The sequence below is a fragment of the Colobus angolensis genome, unplaced genomic scaffold (genome assembly GCF_000951035.1).
Source record: "Colobus angolensis palliatus isolate OR3802 unplaced genomic scaffold, Cang.pa_1.0 Scaffold44, whole genome shotgun sequence".
Lineage (NCBI taxonomy): Eukaryota > Metazoa > Chordata > Mammalia > Primates > Cercopithecidae > Colobus > Colobus angolensis.
In genome coordinates this window covers 1,271,596-1,278,479 of record NW_012117821.1, presented here as the reverse complement: position 1 = coordinate 1,278,479, position 6,884 = coordinate 1,271,596, and positions in this window count along the sequence as shown.

Here is a 6,884-nt window from a genome sequence, read left to right as displayed (position 1 = left end):
TTTTTTTTTTTTTTTTTTCCTCTGCCGAGGGGCCCTGAGGCGCGCGGAGGCCCTGGGCAGGCGGAACCGGATCCCCCAGCTCCAGCTCCAGTCTGGCATCGCAGAGCTCCCTTTCTGCCCCGCCCCGGCCCCAGCAAACGTCCGGCCGCGGCTCCGCGCTATCTCGGATCCAGCTGTGGCTGGCTGCCCCGGCCACCTCTCCAAGGGGCGGGACCTGGCACCCTACAAGAAAACCTGTCCCCAGGTAGCCTCGTGGGGCAAGGATGGGGGCGCACCCCCTCCAAAGATCCCACTTTTCCCCTCTAGTTCCCTGGCCACAAGCACAGGTGATCCTGCCGCCCCCTTCTCTTCCACCAGGAGGGCCCCAAGAGGATCCTAGGCTCCAGCCAGCTGGGCGCTTCCCACTCACAGAGGCCTCTCTGTCCCCACTGCTGCTGGCTCCTCCTCTGGCCCCTCGGGGACAGTCTGGCCTGGCCTGCCCGCTGCAGGACAAAGCCACTTTCTCCTGTGTCCCCAGATCCCCATCTGGTGACCAGCTCCCTCTGCCTCTTGCTCTTCTCTGCTCCTTCCCCTGGCTGGACACTTCCTCCAGCTGCTCTCCTGGTTCCCACAGCCCTGTCCCCCTGCCTCTGCTGTGTTTCCAGCTGGGATCTGGTCACTCTGTCTTCATTTGGTCTGTCCACATGGGAGGTGAGACCAGGCCTTAGCCTGGGTTCTAGCCCTGGGAGCCCATCTCGGGGCTGGCCAGTAGAACCCTCTAGGCGCCAGGGAGGTGTTCAGGGTGCAAACACCCTCTCTGGACAGGGCCCCAACCGGAGACTTGCCTTGGCCCTCTGTGGGTCTCCCACCCTCCCTCCTGGGCGGGCCCCAGCTGGTGTGCCTACCTGGGCCTCTGTCCTCAGGCCTGAGCCACTGGTGCCTGTGTCTTAAGCTGTGGAGGCAGCTTCCCAGTTCAGGGAGTGTCCTGGGTCCACTTCTCTTCTGGGTCACTCACTCTAAGTGGGACTCCTTCATGGTAAGGAATGTTGGAAAGACTTAAGAAGCTCTGAGCGTGGAGTAGCCCATCAGAGCTTGTTCCTGAAAGCCAGCTTCCCCTTTAATGGCAGGATCTGCTCAGAAACCCAGCACAAAGCCAAGGCGGGAGGATCACTTGAGCTCAGAAGTTCAAGACCAGCTTGGGCAACATAAGGCAACCGTATTTCTACAAAAAGTTTAAAAAATTAGCCGGGCGTGGTGTTGCATGCCTGTGGTCCCAAGTAGTTGGGAGACTGAGGGGGGAGGATCCCTTGAACCCAGGAGGCTGAGGCTGCAGTGAGCTGTGATTGAGCCACTGCTCTCCATCCTGGGTGACAGAGCGAGATCTTGTCTCAAAAACAAAACAAGCCAGCACAACACGCAAGCCCTTTGTTCAGCAGTCTCGCGTCCCCGTCCACAGCCCCCAGCATCCCCACACCTACCCTGTTTCCATCACACCCCTCATTGCAGGTGCCAGGCCTGGGGTCCCTGCACTCCCTCACTTCCGGGCCCCTGTGCCTGGTGGCTCTTCTACCAGGAAGGCCTTGCCCCTCTGCTCCAGGCTGACTGCACTACATCCTTCAGAACTCTGCTCCAGCCCCAATCCCCCTCCCCCTGAAGCTTGCTTAGATAAAGCACCGGGGGCAGCTTTTTCCTGTCTCAGGGGTCCACGGCTATTTGGAAGCAGGGCAGGGCTCCCTCTAGGCCTGGCATTGGCCTGGCCCACAGTAGGTGCTCTGTGGATGGCACTGGGGAGCCTTATCCAGTGAAGTCACATGGGAAATACCATCCTTGAGTGGCACCAAGCCAGGCCGAGGCCTAAGGGATGGGGAAGGGCTGGGAACAGCTCAGGGGGATGGCAGGGGAGGCCAGTGTGGATGTGGAGTTGGTGGCCAGCAGTGAGCAAAGCTGCTGCAGTGCAGGACAGCGTGGTCAGCAGTATGTCGAGGCCAGGTCAGCCATGGCCCCGCATGGAACTGAACCCACCATGCCGACAAAACAAGGGCTTTTCACACCATCCAGAACCTTGGGGGAGGTGGCCCCAGCTGGCCCTTGGTCTGTGGGCTTTTCTGTGGCCCCTGGCTGGGTACTGGAGGAAGGTATAAAAAAGACCAGAGGCCGGGCGCGGTGGCACACGCCTGTAATCCCAGCACTTTGGGAGGCCGAGACGGGCGGATCACGAGGTCAGGAGATCGAGACCATCCTGGCTAACACGGTGAAAACCCGTCTCCACTAAAAAATGCAAAAAAAATTAGCCGGGCGTGGTGGCGGGCACCTGCAGTCCCAGCTACTCAGGAGGCTGAGGCAGGAGAATGGCTTGAACCCTGGAGGCGGAGGTTGCAGTGAGCCGAGAATGCGCCACTGCACTCCAGCTTGGGCAAGAAGTGCGAAACTCCGTGTCAAAAAAAAAAAAGAGGCCGGGCGCGGTGGCTCAAGCCTGTAATCCCAGCACTTTGGGAGGCTGAGACAGGTGGATCATGAGGTCAGGAGATCGAGACCATCCTGGCTAACACAGTGAAACCCCGTCTTTACTAAAAAATACAAAAAACGAGCCAGGCGCGGTGGCTCAAGCCTGTAATTCCAGCACTTTGGGAGGCCGAGACGGGCGGATCACGAGGTCAGGAGATCGAGACCATCCTGGCTAACACGGTGAAAACCCGTCTCCACTAAAAATACCAAAAAAAAAAATTAGCCGGGCGTGGTGGCGGGCACCTGCAGTCCCAGCTACTCAGGAGGCTGAGGCAGGAGAATGGTGTGAACCCAGGAGGTGGAGCTTGCAGTGAGCCAAGATAGCACCACTGCCCTCCAACCTGGGCGACAGAGCGAGACTCTGTCCTCCCCTCCCCCAAAAAAAAAAAAGACTGGAGGCTGTGCCTGGCTTTGGGCATGAGACTAAGATGTGGTCCTGCGTCCTTCCTGTCCTGAGCTCTGACCACTTCCTCCTTGCACTCCACTTTCCAGCTGGCCTGATAGTTTCCCAATCCTTCAGTTTTTAGTATTGTGTCACCTCTGGAGGTCCCATGCAGTCCCTCTACTTTGGGAGGCCCCATCTTAGCACTCTCACTGTGCAAGCCTGGACCACTCTGGGCAGAGATGGCAGGAAGACCGGCCCCTCTGTCCCCTGATGTATCCCCAGCAGTGGGCACCAAGGGAAGAATTGGCAACAGCCACCCAGCCCCTGAGCCTCCCAGGGCATCCGTCTGCACTCTTGGCCTCTGAGCCTTAGGGCCCTGCTCCCCTGAGTCGTTTGTGAAGACAGTTACCTGGCCACAAGGTGGTCCAGGAGGTTGCTGCCCCCCTCAGCCTTGCCAGCACTCCTACCTGTCTGCAGGCTCTGTCGGCCTGGGTAGGGTCGCTCCTCCCCTTCTGGTGCTGCAAGTGCCTCTGGCTGTACAAACCTTGATTTTCTAAATCCTCTATTACAGCCCAACCCACACCTTGAGGTGGAATTTGGAATCACCCTGACCTAGAGGGCCAAGAGTTCGTGTCCTGACACCTGCCTCCAAGAGATGTGTGCCTCCTCTGCTGCCCAGCCCTGCAGGGGTGATAAGGGTTCCCATGGACTCTGACCTGGGGCGTGGAGCCTGCTCTGCTCACCTGATTCTGTGTGTGCCATGCCTACCCTCCAGCTCCAACGTTCATCTGAACTGGTGTTCAACCACCGCAAACTACTGGAGTAGAACAGGCCATTCATTAATTCATTCATTCAGCAAGTACTCCCTGAACATTTGCTGTTGCCCAGTCACGGTGCAGGCTTGGGTTCAACACTTGCTTGTTCAGTCAGCAAACACTGATTGAGTGCCTACCTGTGTGCTGCATTTATCTGAGGTGATGGGGGTAGAGCAGTGGCCTAAACAATGCCCCCCCTGGGCTGGACACGGTGGCTCACACTTGTAATCCCAACACTTTGGGAGGCTGAGGCGGGCGAATCATGGAGTCAGGAGTTCAAGACCAGCCTGGCCAACTATCTCTACTAAAAATACAAAAAATTAGCTGTGTGTGATGGCGGGCGCCTGTAACCCCAGCTACTCGGGAGGCTGAGGCAGAAGAATCACTTAAACCCGGGAGGCAGAGGTTGCAGTGAGCCGAGATTGCACCACTGCACTCCAGCCTGGGCGACAGAATGAGACTTTGTCTCAAAACAAAAAAAAAACAAAAACAGCAACTCCCTGCCTTTGTGGGGTTCACTTCTCACAGGGGAGTCAGGCAGCCGAGAATGCAGAAAGGCAGCCTGGCACGGAGGATGGGAAGGTGCTCGCTGAGTGGGTGCGGCCTGGGGAGCTGAGGCCTGACCAAACGTGTCCCCAGCCACACGTTTCTCTGGGGACAAGCGGTCCCGGAGGGAGGAACAGGAAGTGCAGAGACCCCGAGGCAGGCCCAAAAAGCAACTCCATGCAGGTCCAGGAGAATGCATCTGGGCCTTGTCCCGGCGGTAAAGGCCCCTTCCGAACTCAGTGAGGGCATGTGTGTGGAGGTGGGGGCAGAACCCCACTGCAAGGAGACACAACTGCCTGAGGGGTCCATGGGGCAGCATGAGGGAGATGTTACTTTTCATTTTGGGTCCTAGATCACCGTCAGAGGCGTGTGAACCAATGCAACTCCATCTTGAATGGGAGCTGGGTAAAATAAGGCTGAGACCTACTGAGCTGCGTTTCTGGATGGTTAAGGGATTCTAAGTCAGGATGACACAGGAGGTCAGCACAAGATACAGGTCATAAAGACCTTGCTGATAAAACACATTGCGATAAAGAAGCCAGCCAAAACCCACCAAAACCAAGATGTCAATGAGAGCGACCTCTGGTTGTCCTCACTGCTACACTCCCACCAGTGCCATGACAGTTTACAGATGCAGTGGCAATGTCAGGAAGTTACCCTATATGGTTTACAAAGGGGAAGCATGAATTATCCACTCCTTGTTTAGCACATCATCCAAAAAAACATAAAAATGGGCAACCAGCAGCCCTCAGGGCTGCTCCGTCTATAGAGTAGCCATTCTTTATTCCTTTACTTTCCTAATAACTTGCTTTCGCTTTACTCTACGGGCTTGCCCTGAATTCTTTCTTGCACAAGATCCAAGAACCCTCTCTTGGAGTCTGGATAGGAACCTCTTCCCTGTAACAGCACAGGTTTTTTTTTGTTTGTTTTGATTTGTTTTTGTTTTTTGTTTTGAGACGGAGTTTTGCTCTTGTTGCCCAGGCTGGAGTACAATGGCATGACCTTGGCTCATGGCAACCTCCCCCTCCCAGGTTCAAGGGATTCTCCTGCCTCAGCCCCTGGAGTAGCTGGGATTATAGGTATGCAACACCACGCCTGGCTAATTTTTTATTTTTAGTAGAGACAAGGTTTCTCCACGTTGGTCAGGCTGGTCTCAAACTCCCGACCTCAGGTGATCCACCCGCCTCGGCCTTCCAAAGTGCTGGGATTACAGAAGTGAGCCACCGCTCCTGGCTTCTTTTTTTTTTTTTTTTTTTTTGAGACAGAGTTTCGCTTTGTCACCCAGTCTGGAGTGCAGTGGTGCAATCTCGGCTCACTGCAACCTCCACCTCCTGGGTTCGAGTGATTCTCATGCCTCATCCTCCCGAGTAGCTGGGACTATACAGGTACACGCCACCACACCTGGCTAATTTTTGTATTTTTAGTGGAGACGGGGTTTCACCATGTTGCCGAAGCTGGTCTCGAACTCCTGGGCTCAAGCGATCATCCTGCCTTGGTCTTCCAAGGTGTTAGGATTACAGGCATGAGCCACGCACCTGGCCACCATTGGAATTCTTTTAAGCAGTCATATGTATTACTTTTAGACTTACTATAGTTTCTAGGAGAAAGTTTTGTGCCCAACTGGCAGAATCTACCCTTTCATATTTTTCACAAGCAAACGATTTTATTTTTATTTTTATTGAGATGAGGTCTCACTCTGTCTCCCAGGCTGGAGTGAAGCAGAGAGATCTCGGCTCACTGGAACCTCCGCCTCCTGAGTTCAAGGGATTCTCCTGCCTCAGCCTCCCGAGTAGCTGGGACTACAGGCACCCGCCACCACGCCCGGCTAATTTCTGTATTTTTAGTAGAGACGGGGTTTCACCATGTTGGCCAGGTTGGTCTCGAACTCCTGATCTCAGGTGATCCCCCCCCCCGCCCCCACTTCGGCCTTTCAAAGTGCTGGTATTACAGGCGTGAGCCACCGCGCGGACCACAAGCAAGATATTTTAAAACCTGATAGTAAAATAACAATGTAGGCGAGGGGCTGCAGAGTGCTCTGGTCACCGGGCAATGGGAAGGTGGACGGGTGTGCGGGAGGGAGCCCCAAGTCACAGGGTGGCTTCCTGCGGATGCTGTGCTGGCATCCCGGCACACGGTTTGGGTCTATCCTCCCAACAGCTCAGCCGTAGCGCAGGCCTCTTCAATGCACCCTGGCCGGTTGTCTCTGCACCAGGAGGTTTCTGCCCGAGTCTTGGTTAGCAAAAAGCTGGCCATGCCACTCTCTTTTTCAAAGCCCGTGCTGGGACAGAACCTAGCTTTCCCCTGCGGGGCGTCCCTGGGGCCTCTTCCTCCCTTAGCTCAATGGTCGGTTTCTCCACCCACGCCAGCGGGCGCGACCCAGAGGGTCCTGGGATCCCTCGCGGCGGGGCGCGGAGTGGACAGGGCGGGCACGGATCAGGGGCCTGGAGCAGGGCTGGAACCGAGACGGGAGCTCGAGGGACCAGGCCCGGGCCAGACACTGGAGTGGGTCCAGGGGACGGAGAGGGACGAGGGACAGACTGGAGAGATGGGGCTGGGCCTGTCTCGAGTCTCGGACAGGACGCGGGGGGGGCTGAGGGGACGTGGACAGGGCAGGGTCAGAGAGAACCCGGACGGAGTCGGGGTCGCGGAGCGGG